General features: G+C 33.4%; 2 protein-coding genes across 10 annotated transcripts in view; one reads left to right on the forward strand and one right to left on the reverse strand.

Annotated features, from left to right (window-relative positions):
• Positions 1–25,091, forward strand: part of LOC139820212 (glutamate receptor ionotropic, kainate 2) — a 407,847-nt gene that overhangs the window by 91,559 nt on the left and 291,197 nt on the right. For 3 of the 5 annotated variants that reach the window (XM_071790344.1, XM_071790343.1, XM_071790345.1), the window contains exons 3-4: positions 3,245–4,442; positions 4,734–4,782. The gene's annotated coding sequence lies outside the window, so the exon portion shown is untranslated. Of the gene's footprint in view, positions 1–1,421; positions 1,513–3,244; positions 4,443–4,733; positions 4,783–25,091 lie in introns of those variants that run through there. The other 2 variants (XM_071790339.1, XM_071790340.1) reach the window with 2 other exon arrangements.
• Positions 1–25,091, reverse strand: part of LOC139820211 (glutamate receptor ionotropic, kainate 2) — a 154,137-nt gene that overhangs the window by 65,177 nt on the left and 63,869 nt on the right. The gene's annotated exons all lie outside the window — the stretch shown is intronic.

Raw genomic sequence — 25,091 nt, forward strand, 5'->3', positions numbered from 1 at the left:
ATCGATCGCAATTATGAGATACATCGGTCATTCATTAATCTTCTGTTCGTTTGAGGTTCATCCCTTGGGCGTAAATAGAATCATAATTCGTGGCGAATTATACATAGTTTGACACTTTTTGCTTTTATTGCAAAATTGCATGCGATTATTATCGGAAGTGTCGTGCAATCATAATTAATCGTGTTTTCACAAATGTGCAACGAAAAAATTCGAATATCTAAATATTTTTCCAGAAATGAATATTATATAAAATAATGCAAAAAACAATTAAATTTTTAATGTATAAGTTTAGATGAAGAAAAATACAACATATTTTACAGTCACACATAATACATAACGTTCAATTAATATATTTAATAAGAATGCGCTGATACCCCCCTATTAGTTGTATTTAATTTTATATCTTTTGCATTAATTTTACTTTAATCTTTCACTGTCTCTTCATTCATATTTAATGATAACTTTATTATTTAAAATGCAAAATGGCATGAGATTAAATATTTTATCATCAAATAGAAAAAATTCTTTATATAAATTATTCCAGAGTTAATCACATATCAATTATATTAAAATACTTAATAAAATATACTTATAAATAAAATATAAAAACGTGTATATATCGCGAGAATATACATATAAAATTCATACTAACAGTAATATAGTTTTTATTGCATGAAAAGTCTGTCATTTATTTTGGATTCATTTTTCGTCGATCGTTATCAATTTTGGCATAGTGAATTTTAAACACTATGCACAATTAAGCGCTTTGTTTTATTATCTCGCAATCATCCTTCGCGAATAATTGATCTCACGATAAATGATTTGTAAGCGTATCGAAGTGATGGTGGTTTGTCGAAAGATATACTTTGTGTGATTTTTTCGTTTAAAGTAAAAGTCGGAGTAATATCGTATAGAAATAAAAATTTGTTGTTTCTCTACGAGGAATGGAACATTCGAAACTATTTTATTATTTGTTAAATATTTCAGAAATCGCCGCATTACCATACTCACACACCGCTACTTGAACAAGCAAGTAGCAGGTCGACCTTATATTATCGTATTATCTTTCGAAACCTGATTATATCTCATAATTACAATAAGCAATGTATTTATTGTGTTTTAACTACATTTGATTTCGGGAATAGTGTGTTTGATTAACATAATGTACCTTATTTTTATTTTTTTGTATTAAGTGAGTGTGTCGGACTTAATAATCTAATCTCAAAGTAGAAGGAAAAGGAAAAGAAAAATGAAAAAAATTAGAAGTAAATAAAATCATGTATTATATGCATTATATTGAGAAAGCATATAATATTCCTATAAATATTTTATTTCTATAATAGGCCGTTGAAATTAACTAGAAAAATAAAAATATTCTACGTGTACTTATTGTATACTTTCGGGTCGGCAACGTATTCGTTGGCTGTGGCGATTATTTTTGTGACATACAACACGCTTTGTTGACCCGAGGCCATTGCGCTGTCATTCGCACGACGAGTCTCGAGCCAACAGGTAGTGACAAGCTCCATATTTTGTCTTATTACTACGCGATACACGATCGCGACAAGTATTAAATAACGTCAGACGTGATTATTCTCAATGAGCAATTAACAATAAGCTCTCGATTGACTGATCAACTTTCTCGATTAATAATATCGTAAAAGTATCTAGATGATAGCTTTAATTAAATAGATATTTGCATTATTTATTCTTTCCGATATTGAAACAAAAGGAAACGAGAATTATTGATTATTGTTTCATGGTACTTTTAGAGATAATAATTATTCCATTAATGTGATTCCTAAATTCAAATATTTCTTACATTGCATTTAAAAGTTGTTGCTGATTTAAATATCATTTTGTCTATTAATTTAAATATTAATGCCTATTATTTTTAGATTGCTCAATCAAAATTGTTCGATTTTAATAAATCAGAGAAGAAAAGAAGTCGTCACATTTCTAACGATTATTAAATTCCATTCTTTATATTTATTAAGAACATAAGAAAGATTCTTACGAGTAATTAAGGTTGAACCTAGTAGTTACCTAATTTTCTTGTTCTCGCGAAAAATTAGCTTAAAATCATAACTACATAAATATACATTTTATGTTTTACTACATATACAAAAGATAGACTTTGTTTTTTTTTTTAATAAATATTAAATTTAATGTGTGATAATAGTCTATGAAGTTGAAGTTTGAAGCGGTCTTGGAGCGAAAATTAAAATGCGTTTTCTTCCAAAAAATACAAGTGCGAGGACAATATTTAATATTTTACATTGTATATCGAATAATACATTGTAATCGACTGTCCTACAATAGTACTGAAATAACACTTTATTTTACTGTTGAACGCTGATAGTGTCTAAACGGTTCATTATTGTGAACCTTGCCCATTGTGACTTTTGATCAGCATTAGATAAACTATTTATTTCCGAAGTTTCAGCCTATTTCACTGAAATCAAATTTCCATAAGAGTTGTGCGGGGTTCTTTGGTGTCTTTTGAAATGTGGATAAACCAGGACAGAGTAGTAATGTTTAATTCTGAAATAATTATTATCTGTTGATTTATTGTATGTGCATACAAGGCTGCATAAAATAGAGGGAGCTATGAAATAGAGTCAATTAAAATTGATACATCATTAGATCATTATTGAACCTTTACATGTAACAGAACTTTATTAAGCGATAGAATAAATTATGTATTTTATAAATACATAAATTACTTAAAATTTATAAAAACAACTTTAATTTTAAGATATAGAAATAAAGGCACATAACAGAGTGATTGCGAGCAAATACTTCATTCCTTCTATTTTTTTCTGACTTCTGCAACGTAAATCTCTGCGCGGCGTAAATACCGGAGTTACCATATAGCACAATTCTTGCGTATTTTTACTACTATTATTCCTATCTGTCTTACCTTAGTGTACCAACCTAAAGGTACACGAATGTGATATATATATATATATATATATATATATATATATATATATATACCTTACTCCTGAACTCTCTAAATCTGAATCAGTGAAAAGTTACTGGAGTGGCGCAGTGACTATTTACTAATATTAGTCTAAAGTATGTCTTTCTAATGACTTTTCACTGATTCAGATTTAGAGAGAAGGAAAAAACTGCTTTTGCATGTTTAATAATACATGCAAATACAAATAATACATGATTTAATTTTATGTGATGATTATTTGGCGATAATTGCTAGAAAAGTGTATTTTATCTTTTACAGGCTATTTCGTACTTACCGAAGAACACGGAAGCCCAATCGTCGCCGATTGTATAAGTGGTTCGTCGCGTCGCATTTACGAAAGTGCCGTTTGAAGTCGTCGCATTTTCGGGTACGCCAATTAAAACCGTTGTATTTTCGGGAGTGCCGTTTTAAGTCGTCGAATTTTCGGGTAAAACAATCAAAATCGTCGCATTTACTGAAGTGCCGCTCGAAGTCGTCGCATTTTCGAGAACGCCGTTCAAAGTCGTCGGATAATCCGGAATACCGTCTCGCGATTTTAATAAATAGCATATAACTGCGTCAATTTCCACGTTCTCAGACGTGACGGCTGTCTCGTGCGTGGTCTTTGAGCGGAAAGGTGCCGGGATCGCATAATAAGAACTGCCCAGATCATTTGACTTCACTGTGCGTGGAAGGGTGCTACCATGACGTGTCGGTGGCGAGGGGAGATGATCCTCATTGTAGAGAACTCGCTTTCTACTTTTCGAGGATCTCTCTTCTCTCTGTCGAACACTATTCAACTGGCCACGCGGGGTTAAGTCCTTAATCGGGCAAATCGAGTCAGTTGTCCGGCTCTGAACGCGTCGAGATAACGCGGTTATCGCGGAAATAATCGGGCGTTAATTCGCGTTTCGGGATCGTCGCGTAAAATATCGGTTTTTAATAATTAGCATATAACTGCGTCAATTTCCACGTTCTCAGACGTGACGGCTGTCTCGTGCGTGGTCCTGTGCGGAAAGGTGCCAGGATCGCATAACAAAGAACTGCCCAGATCATTTGACTTCACTGCGCGTGGAAGGGTGCTACCATGACGTGTCGGTGGCAAGGGGAAATGATCCTCATTGTAGAGAGCTCGCTGTCTACTTTTCGAGGATCTCTCTTCTCTCTGTCGAACACTATTCAACTGGCCACGCGGGGTTAAGTCCTTAATCGGGCAAATCGAGTCAGTTGTCCGGCTCTGAACGCGTCGAGATAATGTGGTTATCGCGGGCGATTTTTCCACGGACAAAATCGGGCATTACGTTTTCGGGAGTGTATTAAATAACGCGCGATCATAGTTATCCGCGTTTACGTGTGGTGTCGATGGATTTGTGCCGGGCATCGAGGGAGCTGGCAACCCGGACCTAACCCGAGAGATTAGCCTGAGAGGAGGAGGAGGTCTGGGAGAGGCATCAGGCTTCAGCGGAGCAACCTTGGGGTGAGTACAATTTCTTACCTGCCTAAAATTGTTTTTTTTATTGTTTTATCTCAATAATTTATAAATAATGATCAAAAGAAAAAAAGAGTTTAAAGTTTTATCAAAATTTGTTTTTGTAAAGATCTTTTTCGAAAAATTTATAATATAATATAAAAAATAACGTAATATAATTATACTAGTAATTATCTAATTGAGAGATGAATAAATAGCTTGACGCGCACAATAATTATTTTATTAAATATGAATAATTTTGAACGCTGTTTTAATTTGAATCTTATATTTGTGTTATAGCATCATCGTAGCTACGTGGCTGATAACTCCGCCCGTTGCGCATCGGTCGGTGAGTGACAAATAAATTTTTTTATTGAGGTCATGGATCTATGACACTTTCTTTACATATACATCAAATACATAAATCTGAATATCTGTAAAGTTTCAAATTAAAGTATAATGAGTAAAAATCAATATTACATCTCATAGATCCATTGCCTTAAAATGGATAGGTTAATTAATTTGAGATAAATATTTATTCTTGGAATTATTTTCCTTTATTTGCCAATTTATTGTGTACTTTGCTTGAGGATATACTCGCAAGTACTCATACATATATAGAGCTTACAAAGTAGAATTTATTGATTCGCGTCGAGCTATATTGGCGTATTACTTATTATATTGTACATCATTCTGGTGTTTTATTTTATAATTAGAAATTTTATATTAAATTAATAATGTTTAATAGATTATTAAAATTTTTAATTTTTTTCTAGGACTAATATCTATTGCTTAAATTATATTAATAAATAGAAAAAGATGAAATAATGGTATACCAAATAAGACATTGATAGTTTTCAAATATAAAAGTTTTGATCAATTTTTACCAATAAAGTTTTATTAATAACATTTATTTCTCAGGAATAATAAAGGTAAAAAACAAAAAAACGTATTATAACGGATAATTATCTTAGATGGAAAAAAAGTTGTGGAAATATAGCTAACACTGCTGTTTTCTTTTCCTTTTTTTCCAAATATTTTATTCCAAGATTAAATATTATATAAATTGGCGTACGAATCCAATATATGTATATCCATAGAAATTCCTTCAATATACTATAGATATATATAATATATATAAGTATAATATATACATATACGAAAATATAAAACTAAATATATTTTACTTATGCAATACGTATTGCATTTACTTTATTTGATCAAAAACACGTTTTAATGATTATATTATTAATTATTAATATTTATTTTTATAAAGCTATATTTATATACAGCATATTTATAAAGCTATATTTTTATAAAAGATATTCAAAGCGCCAATTTTAATTTAATTTTTCAGATAAAGCGTAAAATTATATATGATGTGAGATCTTATAAATATTTTGACGCGGAACAGAAGAATCTTTTAGATAATCTAAAAATTTATTTTAGGATAAATTAGTTTTGTATCAATCGAAAAAATATTTTAATTCAAAATAATATATATTTTTAATATATCACATCAAAATACTTTTAAGATTATATGAACAAACGAGATATATTTATTAATATTTAAATTTGTGAATATATACGAATATGTACGAAAAAAAAACGACAGCGATATTAATTGTGAAGGGAATTTATTTTTCCTTTTAGATCTCACATTATTCATGTCGCATTTCTCGTTTGAGATACTGTCGTTGAGTAACGATGGATTATACGAAGTCATATTTGAATGTCTCGATAGTGACAATATTAAAGTTGAGTTTTTAATTTTTTTAATTCGCATTTTACAATTTTCATTATTTTTTAAATGTTTATACATATATCCGTTTATATTCGAAAAGTTTAATTTTCGGTATTCGCGAAATACATCTTGATATTGTTCTTTCTTTTTATCATAAGTATAACATTTAAATGAATTTAATGAAAATCACTTGTGTCCCAAAGAAACGCGTAATTTTTTAATATTCTTTCTGCATTAAAGTATAATTCGTAAACGTAATATTTTTGGAAAATTAAAGCAATTTTTTTGAATTAGTATTCTTATTTGATTAATTACTTTTTGTTATAAAGCATCGCGATATGATATCGACGCGCGTGAGTAACAATAGAGCTTATGCTTTTCTATTGACAATGATAAGCCGGCAATGATAAGTCGGCAATGATAACGGGCAATAGAAAAAGTTTCTTTCTTTCATATCACTCTTCGGTTGAAAAACAGTCAATATGTGTGGCCAGGATCAACGAAAGGTAGGTTCGATCTGGCCTAAAGAATCTTCATACAGCGGAATTTATTGCACGCAATTATATATATATAATGCTATTGATTTAAATACCTATCATTCCCAAATTAATATCCTGATTTGCGTAAGTTCTTTATACCTCGGATGATCGCAAGAGCGTCATTATGAATCCTGTTGGATCAACTAATCTTACACTGAAAAAAGAAAAAAATATTTAGATAAAAAAAAAACATTTATTTAGATTGTTGCCAAGAGCTTATATTTACTTAATATAATACACATATTTATTCAGAATTAAATATTTTTATTTAAATTAAGTGAAAATATCTAATTCTAAATAAATATGTGTATTATATTAAGTAAATAAGCTCTTGACAACAATCTAAATGAATATATTTTTTTATCTGAATATTTTTTTCTCAGTGTAGCACTCCTTATAAATCACGTACACCTAACTGCCAAAACAACGTATCTGTGTTATAATCGATGAATCGAGGTAAAGTGAGTAAACAGGCATTATAATTTGAATAGATATATATAGACGTACTATCATCATCTAGATAGATAAACATGTTATCATCGTTTAGGTAGACATACTATCATATTCTGGATAAGTAGGGCAACTGTCTTTTCGGGTGGGTGATCATAACTTTCTACTATCTTTTCAAAACGGAAAAGATAGTAAAAAGGATTATGTAATATGTCTTATCTTGAATCTAGATAATATATCTTATCTTATGTAACATGTTAAAATTATGTAATATTAATTATATTACATTAAGATTATATGTATAATATACTAATAATACTAACTGTAGGATGAATGCTATCAATGTTTAATTACTTCTTTTTTTATTTAAAAAAATAAATTGACTTTATAAGTTTCTTGCAACAAGATTTAAAATATTTGAATATACTAAATGGATCATTTTTGATATTGATATTAATCGAATACTGATACTTATTTTTTTAAATCTAAATTTATCTTGCACGAAATCGGCAGAACGCGTATGTTGTGAAAGCCGAGATTTGCTACATACAATATGTTTGCTCTTAGAATTCTTCAAATAGCTTTAATTTTTAATTCTGAAAAGCGTTATTAATACAATTCTTAATTCAAAATTTTATGTTTGAAAGAATATCGCAAACTTTTAACATATAATAAAAGATTTATTAAATAACAATGTGAGGAATACGAAACCAACGATCAGATATTGGTTCCTCACTCGCGAAATATATTACAGAATCATATTTGTTGAGCCATGAAAATATTTGACGAATCTATTGTGAAATTCGATATGTTTGGGATTGCCAGTTGTAGATGTCAGAATTCATAAAGTGGACTATTTTATTTTGTTTTCAATTCAACATATTTATGACTTTCATTGTATGTAACACTTGACAAACGATATTATATTTTTTATATTATATTTCGTGCAATAAATATTTGTTAAATGGCATTGCGAAATACTACTATGTTCTTTTCACGTTTTTATACGCAATCGCTGTCTCAATAAAGAGATCTTATCGCTGCCCCTCGCATCAGATGGACGCTACTATAACAAATGCGTGGTTCATATACCGGGAAATAACAATGATCTTTATCATGGAGAGTTATTTTCGCAGTTTTCTTTATAACCTATCTGCGATGCCATAGTTTCGTGTCTTGCTGAAAGCTGGGAATTCCTGTTGCATTGACTAGAATTACGAGTAAACCTGGATTTTCTCGACAATTCCCGGAAGCTATGATTTTGGCAATAAGTTAATGGCAAACACCAATTTCTAAAGTTGAATTATGAAGATAGTTAAATATTACATTCTATAAGAGAATATTCTCTTCCTCTCTATAAATGTTCTTTTATATTAATTTTGAGATTTATGTTATCTTAATAATAAAAAGATAATAGAGTAGATATAGATGTAGCTGATGTAGCGACTATTTACAGAGAAATTTTAATACTAAAATAAACAAATTTAACTTACAATTAATTTGACAAGAAATGTTACGAACAAGTACATTTTATTTATTAATTTTTGTTTCTCTTAAGAAACCATTTTTAAACACTAAACACCCCACCATTATTGGACATTGAGATTAGTTTAAATAATTTAAACTATATATAATTTGAACTTTTGTAATATAAAATACATGCACAAATCATAATATTTTATTGAGCTTTACCATTGTACATTAAAGGATAATGATTAAATATCGATAATTACCGCGAAAATATTAGGGAGTTTTATAAATACATATATGTATTATTTATTTGCAAAAAGTTGAGAAAAAATAACTGTCGTTGACTCGCTGCTAAAATCATTGCAATCGGGAACAGTTTGGAAGATTCAGAATTCGTTTCTTCCCGCAGCGGAGTCTCTGACGTTCAATGGGTCGCTTAATTTCCCTTCGTAGATCGATTTCACCGATATAAGCAAAACACGTTAAAGTCACTCTCTGTTTTGCAAATGGTTCTTCTTTGAGTCGGATATTAACCGGCGTATCACTTCATGGAGGGACTTTGATGTAGTCAAATCGTTGGGTCAGTTATCTCCCTCTTTGAATATGGCGATAACGCAATCATTTCTCGCAGTTTTGTTAAAGCTCAGAATAAATATGAGGTCTTATAAATATCAAGTCTTAAAAATTATAATGGGCATTAAACTTTACATGTTTAATCATATAATAGCCATAAAACGTTAACTACGAATAACTCGGTTAATTGCATTATACAAAAAAGTTACGGTAATAAATGATCTCTATAATCGTGCAGTATTTAGATTTTTTTTTAATGTACGTCATATTTTTTAACATACTCCCACCCTTTAACGTTATTTTTGCAAAAATATATGACATTAAAAAAATCTAAATGCACGATTACAGAGATCACTTAATATCGTAACTTTTTTGTCTAAAACATTTTTTTATGTACCTTCACGGTTTTAGAATATTCACTCGTAATTAAATATACAGAATTTCTTTCGAGGGGTTGTTTCAACCTCTATATATGCTTCGAAGCTGTATAAAAAAAGTACGTGTCTGTGCAATATATCCAAAGTTGGTGAGGGACAGTTCCAAATGCTCCCTTGTTAGTTTATTAATATTACAATTATTACAATTTACAATTTACAATTGTAAAATAATGGAGAACGGATAAAATTATGTAATAATAAACGATACTTTTAACGGAACGTTTAACGTACATTATTAATTACGTATTAACTCTATAAACAAAATAAACAATTTTAATAATTAAGGAAGATATTTTATCCATGATTATTGAAATTTGTGACAAACACACACATGCATGTTTGTATCAGATTAAACAAACGAGTAATATCTATTTTCTCTCTTATAAATCTTTTTTTTATTAAGTAGGGCGGATCTTCGTTCAAAGGTTAGATCACGAAAACATTTTTATTTTTCTGTTTAATCAAATGTAAACGAAATAAAGCCAGATAGAAGATACACTATAACTTGCAAAATCTATTTTATTCACAGTTGATGCGAGTATAACCAAATAGAAAAGACTAATACAATAAGTTGTTATAGATATAGTAAGGTATTCGATAAACTTTGGCAGCTCTTGATGCTTATGCAATTAAGTTGTCACGAACATTCCGGAAATTTGTATAGACATTGAGTTATAATTAACATGCCGTAATTTTCTACTGTATAATGTCCATGACTATTAGCAACTGCGTAATATACGTATACAATGAGCGTTACGACACGCAATCCATTTTGCTAATGTTATTTCAACTAATGGAAATAATTGTAATGGTGTCTGTATTAGATTTACGGGCCACTTTTGTAATTGTTTGGTAGGCGCAACATTTTTTCCTTCGGTAACCTTAATGTGTAGTGTACGTTTTACATTTACTTATTGTTGTATTACTCTTTATGTGCGCATTTTTTTTATAATAGAAATTTTGATTTTTTAGATATGTGTTAATGTTGGACTATAATTTTGATTGTATCGTACTTATGAGTGATTATTTTGGAAATTCAACTTATAGGTACATATATACGTACATAGATAAGTTAAAAAAATGTAATGAAGAAGCAATGGATAATTTATTACTCAATAGAAAGTTGTGATTTCTAATGTTCTCTTAAACGGCTTTTATATATATCATTTATCTTAATTATTATCATAAATAAGTTAGTTAAATTTTCAATTTGGAGAAGTTGGAAACATCTTCTCACACTCGCCAGTTCATTTCCCTTTTCACTCAATTATTATTGTTGCTAAGATTTTCGTTCTTCCGGTGAGACTTCTCTGGAAGTTGATGATGCAGACTCACCCATCCGCAGTTTCGTCTATGGTGTAGCTATTATCTTTCGTTATCGCTGCTCATTGATCCGGTGCGGCGAACTTAGTAAACTTCGGATAGCTGTCTACACCCACGTCGATCAGGCAAATCGGTAGAGTGCTAGCATTCAGAGGGGTGACTTCGTCTCTCCACCCATTTCCGGTGGCGGGTCGGAGTCAGTTCTGGCTGGTGAGGGTGATATGGCGCCTCTCGGTAACGCACTCGAGCACTTGATTAAATTTGTTTGCTCAACATTTCTCTTAGCGTGCATTCCGTTCGTGGGTGGAACGCGTAAAGCTGGCTATTAAAACAGACAATGTTGATTTCGCGGTAACAATAAATGTATATCTGATTACTTGCATGTTATTGATTTATTTTGACGGATTTTATACACAGAAAATTGTGCGCGAACTTTATGGAAAGCTCAGACAAATTAAACGAAAGAATATAATGATATTTTGAGGATAAAAATTATTTATAGTTTTATGTCAATATGAATGAAATTATTAAACTGTAAATATCTTAGTAAATATCTTATATATATAAAAAATAAGCGATATTTTGATTTAGTTATTACTTTCATGTTACAAGAGATAAATGGTGGTATTATATTAGTTATTTCGCAGATATTTTCAAGCTTTCTGCTAAGTATAAAATAGTCTTATGACATCTTTGCAATTGTAGAAGTAGTGAGATATAGGGTACATCTGAATTCTCCTGTAATGCGATTAATTGTACAAGAAATGTAATAAAACGTACGCGTATTTTAAACGTTATTTATCAACTTTGCCGTTTTCTCCGCTTACTAAAGCTATTCATGCCACTCTGGAGTATTATGCGCATAAGCACGAAAGCTCTTCAACTCAAACCTTTCTTCATTCGTAACTTTCCATGAGACAGCGGGAAATCTCGGAAACGTTTGTAACGAATAATATCTACAGATTTATCTCTTTACAAAAAAGTAACTTTTATTGAAGTATGAGCGCAAATAAAAAATAATCTTTTAACTCTTAATTAACAGCTAAAAGAATTCAGCAATCCTTTTATCTTCAAAGTACATTACGTTCTTCTTTATCAAAGTCTCGTATTGTATATTTATTTCTTTGTTAAAACTAATGTATAGAAATTATAAAAACACTGCTGTGCTTATAAATTTGTAAATAACTATCTCTCTTTTTTTTTTAAGATTTAAGCAATTATTTTTATCGTCAGAAAATGTTTTCTCTTCGTCAGTTCTATTTATATATTTTCCTAATTATCTTTCGGTGTACTAGTATCGCTTCTGGTATAAAATTGCTTTAGCGAAAACCGTGCTTCTTCATTAAGCTGATATATAAAATGTTTGCTCCGAATAATTTAAATCGACATTAAATTATGCAAGAGTGGCAAAACAGTAAAATATCAGTCAATAAATCAATACAAAAGTTGTAATAAAATTTTGCGAAATAAAAAAATTTTTATCAAAAATTTATATAAAACATGTTTAATTGACTGATTATTTAAATGTTTTTTATTTAAAACTGAATTTTACTTATATATATTTTTTGTTTTTAAATATTTAATCGAAAAATTTTTTTACTTTAGAATAAATGTAGCACAAAAAGATTGCCCAATTACTAATTCGTAACGTTGCAAGTTAAAAAGTATATGAAACATTTTCTATTATCCGTCACTGCTCGAAGCGAATTCAAGATGCATTTATCAACGTTCAGTTGCCGGAGATGAAGCTCTGCGAAGACTTCCTCTCCCAAGTTCAGGCAGCCGTATGCTTTCGCCTCGAACATATGATCACAATTGACTTTGTCCTGAAACGCGAAGATTTACCGTTGATGTCCATTCTTGATAGAAAAAGCTACTGATCAAATAGGACGTTAACTTGACTGCTACAGTATTATGAAAGTAAGTTTAATCTTTAACTCTCAATTCTTCTTTCTAGTAAATAAATCCTTTCCTAAACAACAAATGAAGTAAATAAATAGTCTCAAATAAAGAAGTTAAATCATAAACCGGAAAAATACTCAATTTTTTATATTTTGTATCGGAAGTTCTTCAAAACGGAGAATCTTTTATTTTATAGAACAAAGTTGAAGAAATCAATAGTTTTAAATATATATATATATATATATATATATATATATATATATGGGGCATTCTCCGTGAAATCAGACACCCCCCCTGTCCAAAAATTGGGGTCACCTAAAAAATTCTTTCGGAGCTCATTTTATAGCTACACATATGTAGTTTTAGTTGAGCTGTGGCCTTTTGAAAAATTAACATGGCGGAACTTAATATGGTGGCCGAAGTCTGCGGGTAACGAGGTACGACAGATGAAATCGTTACTTGGAAGTTATAGACTGTCATAGAAAAATGTGTTAATGTGTTTATTTAGTAGTTAGCATTGAATCCATGGAAAAAATAAATTTTTAGTTTGTCCAAAATCAATATGGCGACCAAATTATCCGTGAAATGCTAAAAAATAACTATTTTGTTCTTTAAAACGTACAAACTGCGTTCAATTTTCATGAAAATTTATATCATGATACATTTTAAGATGTTGATCATAAATTAACAATCGGGACGTCGTATTTGAATATAACGAAACCCAATACGGCGGCTGTATATTCGAAAAATGCTAAAAAATAATGACGTCGATATTCAAATCATACAGACTCGTTCTAATTATTATTAATTTGAGTGTTACGGTATTTTTTAATTGCTTTTTTTATTTACTTTTTCAAATTTTTATGAATTTTTATTATTTTTTTATTTTGACTATGATTTCGTTATTGCGGTGACAAAATTTGAACGTGGTTGATCAAATATGATTTTTCCAGTGAATACAGAATAATTTTTGAATAAGTAAGTGAAGGCAAGACAGGTAGTCTTTTGAGCCAGTGAAGGCAAGAGAGACAGATTGTCCGGCCAGTAAAGGCAAGAGAGACAGACTGTCCAGCCAGTGAAGGCAAGAGAGACAGACTGTCCAGCCAGTGAAGGCAAGAGAGACAGATTGTCCGGCCAATGAAGGCAAGAGAGACAGACTGTCCGGCCAGTGAAAGCAGGAGAGACAGACTGTCCAGCCAGTGAAGGCAAGAGAGAGACTGTCCAGCCAGTGAAGGCAAGAGAGACAGACTGTCCAGCCAGCGAAGAAAAAAAATTATTCTGTATTTACTGGCCGGACAGTCTGTCTCTCTTGCCTTCACTGGCTGGACAGTCTGTCTCTCTTGCCTTCACTGGCTGGACAGTCTGTCTCTCTTACCTTCACTGGCTGGACAGTCTGTCTCTCTTGCCTTCACTGGCTGGACAGTCTGTCTCTCATGCCTTCACTGGCCGGACAATCTGTCTCTCTTGCCTTCACTGGCTCGAAAGACTACCTGTTTTGCCTTCACTTACTTATTCAAAAATTATTCTGTATTCACTGGAAAAATCATATTTGATCAACCACGTTCAAATTTTGTCACCGCAATAACGAAATCATAGTCAAAAATAAAAAAATAATGAAAATTCATAAAAATTTGAAAAAGTAAATAAAAAAAAGCAATTAAAAAATACCGTAACACTCAAATTAATAATAATTAGAACGAGTCTGTATGATTTGAATATCGACGTCATTTTTTAGCATTTTTCGAATATACAGCCGCCATATTGGGTTTCGTTATATTCAAATACGACGTCCCAATTGTTAATTTATGATCAACATCTTAAAATGTATCATGATATAAATTTTCATGAAAAATGAACGCAGTTTGTACGTTTTTAAAGAACAAAATAGTTATTTTTTAGCATTTCACGAATAATTTGGCCGCCATATTGGTTTTGGACAAACTAAAAATTTATTTTTTCCATGGATTCAATGCGAAGGCCCTAAGCAGAATGGCTGTCTTGGCAGTGTTTTATGCCTTGAGTCTTTGTCTTATGTAACGCACAATACTGTAGTACTGTAGTAGAGTATTGTGCGTTACATAAGACAAAGACTTAAGGCATAAAACACTGCCAAGACAGCCATTCTGCTTAGGACCTAACTACTAAATAAACACATTAACACATTTTTCTATGACAGTCTATAACTTCCAAGTAACGATTTCATCTGTCGTACCTCGTTACCCGCAGGCTTCGGCCACCATATTTGGTTCCGCCATGTTAATTTTTTAAAAGGCCACAGCTCAACTAAAACTTCATATGTGTAGCTATAAAATGAGCCCCGAAAGAATTTTTTAGGTGACCCCAATTTTTGGACAGGGGGGGTGTCTGATTTCACGGAGAATGCCCCATATATATATATATATATACATATATATATATATATATATATATATATATATATATAAGTGCAAAGTATCAGATAACCGCGCGAGATCTACAGTTTCCCGCTTTAAACGAGACCGCATTAATTTGTTCTCGATTATTTAGTGCGGCACAAAAACGGACGGCCCGGTTAAATACCAATACCAAATACCAATATTTAACGAAACAATACCTTGAGCATAGAAAATTGACCGCGGTGTATCCATGGAAATAATTCTCTGGGAGAAACCCTTGTATAACGGGACCTGAATTATCGCAGTCACGACGTAGCGCCCAGGGGAAATACGGGACGCAACCGGAACCGATAATGCGCGTCCGGTATAAACGCGGGCAGATACTCATGTCGTTTCGTATCGGCAGCCAACCGTCCTCGTACGCGGATTTATCAGCGAATCGATGGGTTATTGTTCGATAAATTAACAACTTACGTCGTCATATTACATACTATGCGAGCGTCTAAATCAGTATCTGCATCTGCTCTCGGTTAATGTAATTTAAACCTGAGCCAAATGCATGTTATCTAAGATTGAATTACTTGGTCAAGAGCTGCGTGCAATATTGTGTGTATTTCGGGAATAAATTTCAAGATTTACTCTCTATATTGTTACGTTATTCGAAACATGAACCTCTTAATCAATTATATACTATATACGAGGTAGAAATTTGCAATTTTATCATAGAGTTAAAAAACATCTCAATGAAGAAAGCATTAAATGGCATCGAATAGCTAACGATTGCAGCGAAACTCAATTGTGACAACTTGGCGATAATCACGGGAAACGCGCTAATTAACGCAATGCGATTACTCCAAGGCGCGCCGGAAAATTGTCAGGTCTCGCATGACTAATGAGCGACTAAGTAGCTCAAGATGATCGCGCGCGGAACTAACCCCGGAGAAGGCAGAACGAAGTGCAACGGCATAGCGATAAGAAGTTCTCCTCCGCGTTAAACTTGTTAGCCCCGTTTTCTCGGCGCAATCGCGATTCCCGCCCGTTGCACGGGATTATCTTACCGCGGCAAAACCGCCTACGAGGTTAATTATTCACCATTTATGATGGTTTACTAACGCTTCCGCATGATAACGTCTCGTTGGCTTAGTCAACTCGCGATCTCCGGGCTTTTGGCTGAGTGGAAGCAATTTTTACTCTAAGCCCGAGGAAAAAGAACAAAAAAGCGCACATACGTCAATGTAACTTATCAGATACAAGATAAATATCAGATACCACCTTGGCCAAAATCATTATGCTGTATGAATCTAATACCAGGAAAGACTTCTGTTGTTTAACAGTTATTTACTATAGTATTTATTATTATGGACGCGTTTATATGTTTATTTTTTTTTAATAAATGTTATTTTGAAAGAACTTTATTTTAATAGGGTACCTAATAATTTTGATTAATGCTGTATATCAAAGATATTTGTTCATTGAAAATAGCTTTTCTTATAAATACTGGTAATTATGCATCGTAATTTGGAAGATTAATTTAGTTAATCGCAGAGTGCGCGATCAAATCACGCGAGATAAGCCCGACCACGTTTCGCTCACAAGAAGGTGCGCGACGCGGCTGAGTCTAGGAAAAATTTAATCTGGAATTAACTGGGATCTTTATTAGCGACACGTGCAAAGCGACGATAAGATCCCATCCTTCAGTCGTTACGCGACAAGAAGGTAACGCGGTTAGCCCGCGCGACTAGCATTCGCTTAGTGAATATAAGAACCCCATTTTCGGCTGCAATTAACGTTTCGCGAATTTGCGGGACCGGTCCGCGTCCTCGCTCTTACGGACGCTGACGAATTAATACGTTTCCTTAAGTTTTCAATGGCGCCTTACTCAGAATCGAAGTAAAAAAAGTCCCCGGGAACTATCTGTCCTCTTTGTTCTAGACGTGCGACGCGAAGCTCTTCAGAGAGGCAACTTCAATAATTGCGACCGTAACTTATCATTGTCTTTAATTCGACTGCCTTTTCTCCTCAGCTTTTTCGACTCCTCCGACGATCCGCAGGCGAGATTCCGTCCGCGAAACTTTCTTGTTTCTTGATTACGTTCCCTCCTTCTCTTACCCTCCGTGTTTTTACGCGCGTCTAACTCGCGCGCGCCGGAAGCGAAGTGTTCTCGAAATAGAATACAGCGCGTCTCTTCATAGAGATATAATTATTTGTTTGTCCACAGAGTCACGTCGTTGACGTTACGTTGGTTGTTACCGCACCAGCCAAGTTATATTACACTTCACGGATCTCGTTAATCTCTTGCGCTTACGGCTAAAATAGCGGGGAACGGTTTTCATAGGATTGCAATTAAAACTTCAGTGTCGCGCTAGAGGTACTTCTCTTTTTGAAATTATTTCAGGTTTTCAATTAGTTCGAAATTACATGCTTTCCTCTTGACATACATTGTAGCATTTCGACACTGAGTATGCTCGTTAACGAAAATTACATCGTAATCAATTCAATATTCACACTTATTTTCACACTAAGGGATGTTACTTTTATTGTAAGAAAAACTTTTTACAAATCAATCAAAAAAGTATTTGCACACCCAGGTTTCTTATAATAACTTTATTCGAATGAATAACACATAATTACGAATTGTATCCATAAGTAACTTATTAAATATGCTATTACATACTTATTACATACTTTTTTTGATTCACTATATACCGCGTTATAAATGGCTAAAATAGCAATTTTATATTTATCTGAAAGATTACAGATCCCAGGATCTACGATGCGTTTATCGTTTATTCATTCCATTGGCATTCGCGTCTGGGCGATGACCGATAAAAATGTCCATTTGGAAGCTTACGAGCATTCCGTCTGACATTTGTGTCGAATAAGAACCGCCGATGATGTATGCGCCGCTTAAAGCAGTCGTACGTATCAGCTTCACGTACGGGGATGCGAATCCCGCATGTACTATGCACTGAAAGTGCCAGCACCGCAATATTGGCGCAGCGGTTACGTCGGAAAGGGCGGTCAGCGCGGCGCATCCGTTGAGATTTATACGCGAAATTGTGAATTTGGTTCCGCGAGGATGCTTCGCGGATAATAGTACATGTATCACATGCTGTTGCAACTTTTACAACGTCATATTTATCTTTATGACGATGCGCACATATTCTATCCCGCGCGCGTTTATCGTATCTTCCTATCTTATGCCGCGCGATTTCATTCGAGAAACAACGCGTCAACTAACACGATCTGACAATGAGTACCTCGCGGGACTCGGAGTCTCGGATTGCTCGGTCGTGTAAAACAAATTCATCACTTGTGCACTCGATTGTTAATCTCGTATTGTACTGAGCATTGACTACTTTCCATCGTATTGGGTTCGATTTGACCGCCGTGCTTGCGATCAAGAACAAAGGCTGAAACGTGTTATACGTGCAGGCTTTGGCACCGGTCGCGCGGTGATTTTAGAGCGAGGGCGGTCCAATTACGAGGCTCGATAATAATAATGGTCATTCTTCGCCCATTTCGTATCGTATCTCCAGACCGCAAAGTGGTATTTGCACAGGCGCATTATCTCGCCAAGTACACTAGCTTTGTGCTATCATCCGCTTTTAGTTACATTCTGTCCCTCGCTTCTACGTTTGTACCGCTCGTTTCTACCTAAATGCACCATTACAAGAGCACTGGTTGTTTCGGCTCACCGTCACGTTGATATTCTCACCCGTATACGTATGCTAAAGACTTTCAAGAGCTGGCGTATGCCTTTCCGTTTTCTCTTCTGCCTGTCTGTCGCGAAAAGACGGCTGCCTTTGCTCGTTGTAAGAAACATAATATCATTATAATCTTGTGCATATAATTACGACTTGCTCTTTCTCGTGTTTTCACCGATGTTACGACCGAGAATATTCTGAGGAATTTCCGAGTCAATAAAATTTGCCGTCGTTCTCCGTAGACGTAAATTCTCTGGTCGAAAGTCAGCGGAGAAATGATGATCTTTTTATTTGAATTTGATTCACCTCTTGATCATCTCTCTACTTGAATAATTATCTCTTTATTTTACTAGAAATGACTATTTTTTAAATAATGTTCTAATTTCGATAAAATATTTAATCTTTTGGTGCTAAATTTGTGTGGTGGATTCTATTTGTATACTCTAGACAGTTTATTACTTTATCATATAAAAATTATAAAAATTTTGTATTTTTATACATTTCCTCTACGACATTTTATAAATATCCGTTAATCGATGAGGTCGATGAACTCACGATGAACTTTTCTTTTTCGCGCAGCGTAACGTTATAAAAGAGTCGATGAAAAAGAAATAAAAAAGGTATTATATTCATCGATAATCGGGAATTAATGTTCAGGAAATTCTGTAACATACAGCTACAGTGTTATTACTTACTCTTTTTTAATATTGCAGGTTATCATCAATTGCTTTCTGTGTGATAAGACAAGCCATTTCTTTTTTATTTCAATATTATACTTTTATCGAAAGTTAGAAGGGCGGAGAGAATAACTCCGAGCTATAAAATACAGGATGGTCGACGTAAAGTGTTATAAGCTATTTTCTCAAGAAGTGTTAGCGAATACTTTTTTTGGTATCTTGAAGTTCGTTGAGGCTATTTATAAGACAAATGGGATACCGCTGTCAGAACTTCCGGGTGAATTCCCCTTATTTTTTTTCAATAGGGGATGACATAAATTTCTTGCCTTCAATATATATAATGCGAGCAATACATAACGTACATAAAACATCAATGGCGATAGCTTATGGTATTATATTGCACATATATATATGACATTAGACAACGCGCGTTTTCCTTTGCTCGCGGCGAAAGAATTATTTTTGTCAGAAACCTTTTGCTATTCACGCACAATGATACGGATCGACTACGGCGGACCGTAAGGCGTTATCAGACGATGAGATCAGACAAAGAGCCACATCCGTGGATACGATACGCACACAGGCGCGATGCAAATACGGAATAAGACTAAAGCGGAGCCACAAAACTGTATACTATATATAAAATACCATTTTATCGGCTTTCATCCCGCCCCCCGCGCTCTTTTGGAATTCATACCTGCATACCCCGTCGGATTTCCTCGACCCTTCCTTCCTTCCGCATCCGTGACGCCAAGAAACTCAAATTTCCGTTTACCTTCTCTTGCCACGGTTCGAATCCTTTGCGTTTGAGGAATCCCTTTCGCGCTCCGCACGCGCGTGCCTCTCATATCTGACACATGGCACGTGGTGAAGGGGCACGTATTTTCAACGCGCCTTCCACTTTTGGTGTAGGATTATTGCAAAAGTTCAACCAGCAAGAACTTGCGAATTCGAAAACTTCCGAATTTCGTAAAATGTTGCAAAAGCTCATGAATTTAAGACTCCTAGGAATCATATAGGACGAGAATACAGAGAAAAACTTGATAAATTTAAAGTTTTAAAGAACGTAAAAATTTATTTATAAAGAAACGAAGATTTCCGCAAAATTTAAGAAAACGGTGATTCAACTGAACAACAATCACTTGTTTTATCTACTAAAATAATAATAATACTGTAATATAGACGAGTAAAATTTTGGAAAAAAAAATATTTTTACGTTTATTTACATTACATATTTCATGGCTCTTTTTCTATCTAGTTTTGTATAAAAACGTCGAATTTTGCAGTACCAGTCTAAGATCTCACAACAAAAATTACAATGCAAATTTTGAAATGCAAAATATGTATAAGGCACTTAACAATGTTGCAAATGCATGTCCATATGCGACAAAATATGAAAAATAAAATAGCATTATTTTTGTAAATAACAAAATTTATTTCGAAGAATTGTGTAACAGAAAATTCTCATCTGTTCATTTTACCTCTCGAAACAGTTTTGTCTATTTTATAAAGCATGTATGCATTTTTGAGCTATCAAGATAATCTTTTTTCATCGTATGAAATCAGTTTGGCAGAAAAGTAGAACTATAAAATAAATGTACGAAAAAAATGATATATAATTGCTACATATAATTAGCACTTTACTATTTCTATGCGTAATTTAATTACTCCCGAATATGACTTCTATAGATAAATGTAATCAAAATTTCTCTACGTTTTGTGAAACTTATTTGAAGAAAAGTAATCTTGTGCATTTGATTCGACCCGCGTACTCTCTCTTAGATGACTTCTTACAATTTTCCGTTCCTTTGAATGCTTTCACTTCATTTCTATCTGCAACTTGTCATTAAGGACAGATAAAATAGAGAAAACAAGAGGTTACTAATTTGCTGATTGCTACGGAGCTTGGAAAAGGTCCCGCCCAAAGTTACCTTTCATTTTCGGATTAATGAGCAAACTTGCAGTCAACAACATTGAGAAGATTTGGAATGTTTAATAAGAATAAGAAATGAAGAGAAAAAGATAGGAATGATTTGTTAAATAAATCATGGTTCTTATTAATATGTCGTTTATTAATTTGAATCTTATTAATATGTTAATAAATAACTTTGTAGAATTAAATCTTGAAAATTTAAAAAACAAAGAAATTATAAATAAAAAAGAAAATAAAGAATTTATTTTACTTAACAAAAATCTAAAAAATATAAAATAATATTCGTATAAAAAGGGAAAGAGTGTGTATAACAGGGCGATGTATATTGTAATATTTTCGCTGACGCAAAACAAGAGAGTCGATCATTTTATGATAATTTATGCCGCGCAAAGTATAGTATTAATTGCGCAGTGTCTGATAATAGTGAGAACAATTCAATAGCATTCGGTATAACATAAGCGTTATCGATGTGAACTCAGGCAATTATGCGTCATTACGGCACGTGCCAATTTGTATAATGATGTAGCGAGTCGCGTAATAAGTAGCATCCCTCTGTTAAAGTTGCTCGGTTCGATTTTCCACACACAATTCTGCGCGCTGCCGTATTATGAGTTTCATTGGATGGCGAAATTTCGTTTCGTGATGGGAATTCTCGCTTTTGATCAAACAGACTATCGTCAGAAACAGCTTTTATACATTAGGTAATATCTGCTTGTAGAAGTATACAAACGAGTTTTATACATATTATACCTGATGTTGAATAATATGCGCATAGCAAATTAGTTATATACATATAGCAAAGAAAACTATTAGAACTGATGCATTTATCATTGCTATTTGTATAGTTACTTAAAAAAATTATTGTTAGAAATAACATAACGTGTACTTTTACATCGAATAGTAATAATTAGTAATAAAACATAAAACTACACGCAGCTTTGCAAGCAAATTTAAGTTCTATAAAATAGTTTAAAAATTGATTACTGTAAAGTATTTTCAACATTCTTTTGCCGAAGTATATTCAAAAACTGAATGAGTGATGCGTACAAATATTTCGCGTACATACATTTTAGAGATAACCAAGTGAAATTGCTGTATATATTACTGCCTTAAGAAACGGATGCACATACATTCTATTGGCAGAAAAAGTATCTTAGAAACTTCAATTATTTCGCGAATTGTACGTTTACTTACGGTACTTTTTATGTACTTTGAAATGTTAAATTGTGTAACATTATTTTGTAACGGTCAAATTATATCTTTCTTTTTCTCGGATATTTGGCAACAATTGAAAATATTTTTCATTACTGTGAAAATGGAAATAGAGAAAAATTTCTGTCACAAAATGGATGTATGTGGCAAAACATAGTAAAACTATATAAATAAAAAAAAATCTGTGATTTGTTCATAGTATAAAATTTATGTAATAAAAGAGAGCAGCTAAAAATATCCCAGGGTTTTTTAAACATTGACTATTAAAATATTAATAAAAAATGTTGAAGCAATTGTTGAAATGTTTAAGCAAAGTTAAATATGAATGGCTTAAAATGGATTTAGAATAAAATAGATTTAGAATCTAATTTTCATTATAACATATTTTTAAATAAAAAAAGAAGAAAAATAAATCAAGAAAATTTCATAACTATATAGATATAATAATATTAACCAAGTCGATACTAAGTTACGACTATCAGACATTTTACACGACTTCGACATCGGTGTATCGATTGGAAATGAACGACGTGCAAGCGTCATAGGAAGAGGGAATAGGAATCCGTCGAATCTTCCTTGCCCCACGTGACGACCGGAATACTCTCAAACAAAGTAAGTTGGAACATCGCACTTTGGTAGTCGAGTACTCGCGTAGCCTCGGGAGCGCACGTCAGGCGAATCGCCTGCGAAACGAGAATGTAAGGATCGTTCCCGTTTCGTACGCTCGCCCTATTCTCACCCCCGTTCTCGCACGGCTTTAAGGGACACGAGAAATACGGGCGACTCCGGGATCCCCGGGCTTAGTATAATCGTGAAAATGGAGCGCCGTGTTCGCGCGATATTTCTTTCCTTTCCTCTCTTTCTCTCCGCCACCGAGCCGACCCCATGCACGTGCGACGATTCGCTACGGTCTGGCTGACGCGTACGCCGCGTCTCCATTTCGGAAATTTAGAATTACAAAGGCGACGATGATGACGGCGACGACATGTATGACTCGCGCAACTCGCTTGCGCGATTGAACGCGTAGGTGCTAGGTGCTAGAAGACATGGTCATTCCAGAAGGATTTCCTAATGTTTTGGCCAATGTGTATTACGTGAGTCGTATACGGGATCGTGTGATCTTTATTCTTGAGAGCTCTGAGCTCCTGGCAATGAGACCGATTTCTCGACCAACGATCACAAAAAATCTTGATGCTGAATATTGTATCCATATTACATATATTTGTATGTTTATGTCATTTAGGTATAAATAGATCAGAACATTTATCAGAACATTATTTATCTCTGTAACATCATTTTGCATTCATTCTAAAGCATATAAATCCAGCATAATTCATTATTATTCACTAACAGAAGTTAAATTTTGTAATAATACGTGAGATAATTAGCGCGTGAGGTCATTAAATAAAATATAGCTTGTTCAATTTAACGTGCGGCTGCAGTTTTGTCGCTCGATTACGTTATACATTTTCAATGTCAGACTAAAAACGCGTTGATATGCGATTCAATCCATTTGATGGAAGCCGTACAATTTGCATGAAAAATTCACAGCATGGAATGATAAAGTCTGCGGAAATAAAATGCGTACGAATCCTATGTTCTCGATAATCGAATTGACATTCAATGGTTTTAGCCGTAATTTATGTTCTATTTTTCCAAGTTATAAAGAATAATGTCTTTTGTGTGTGCATAATCATATTTATTAAATGATGTCTATAGTGTCTGCATGATTATATTTATTGCTGGACGTATATTTTTCGTCGCGTCAAAACCTAATGCTGTGACGTCTGTGCGATCGTCATTATTAAAGCGAATCGAATCATCTTTATGCTAATCGACATATTGACATGCATGTGGAGTATTGCACTATTTCATGCTGAATTAGATTCGCATGAATCGCAGCTTCCTATATCCATATAATTACGCAAGAAATTACGATCCGATGTTTGCCGCGCGCGACGAAAACTCACCCCTACGAACAAAATGTCGAGAATTCTTATACAGAAAAGCGTTAATTATACACATTTAATTTCTTATTTAACAGCACTCTCCGGTGACTCGGATAAATCGCAGTCGAACGTTGATAAATATAACATACTCGCGCGCGGAAATTGCATGCAGCTCCTAGCGCAGTGGGAACTACCGATAGGGTCAGACACGAGTGAAGCCAGGGAAGCCTTTCATCGGCGCGATTAGTTAAGTCGACGTCCACCTACATAAAGCGCTCCACGGCAGAATCGAAGTTTTTTCAACGGTACGACTCAAATTTCCGTCCGATGAAACGTGACTCGTTATTTTTGCCCAACGAAATATTGC

This window comes from Temnothorax longispinosus, chromosome 10 (assembly GCF_030848805.1).
Source record: "Temnothorax longispinosus isolate EJ_2023e chromosome 10, Tlon_JGU_v1, whole genome shotgun sequence".
Lineage (NCBI taxonomy): Eukaryota > Metazoa > Arthropoda > Insecta > Hymenoptera > Formicidae > Temnothorax > Temnothorax longispinosus.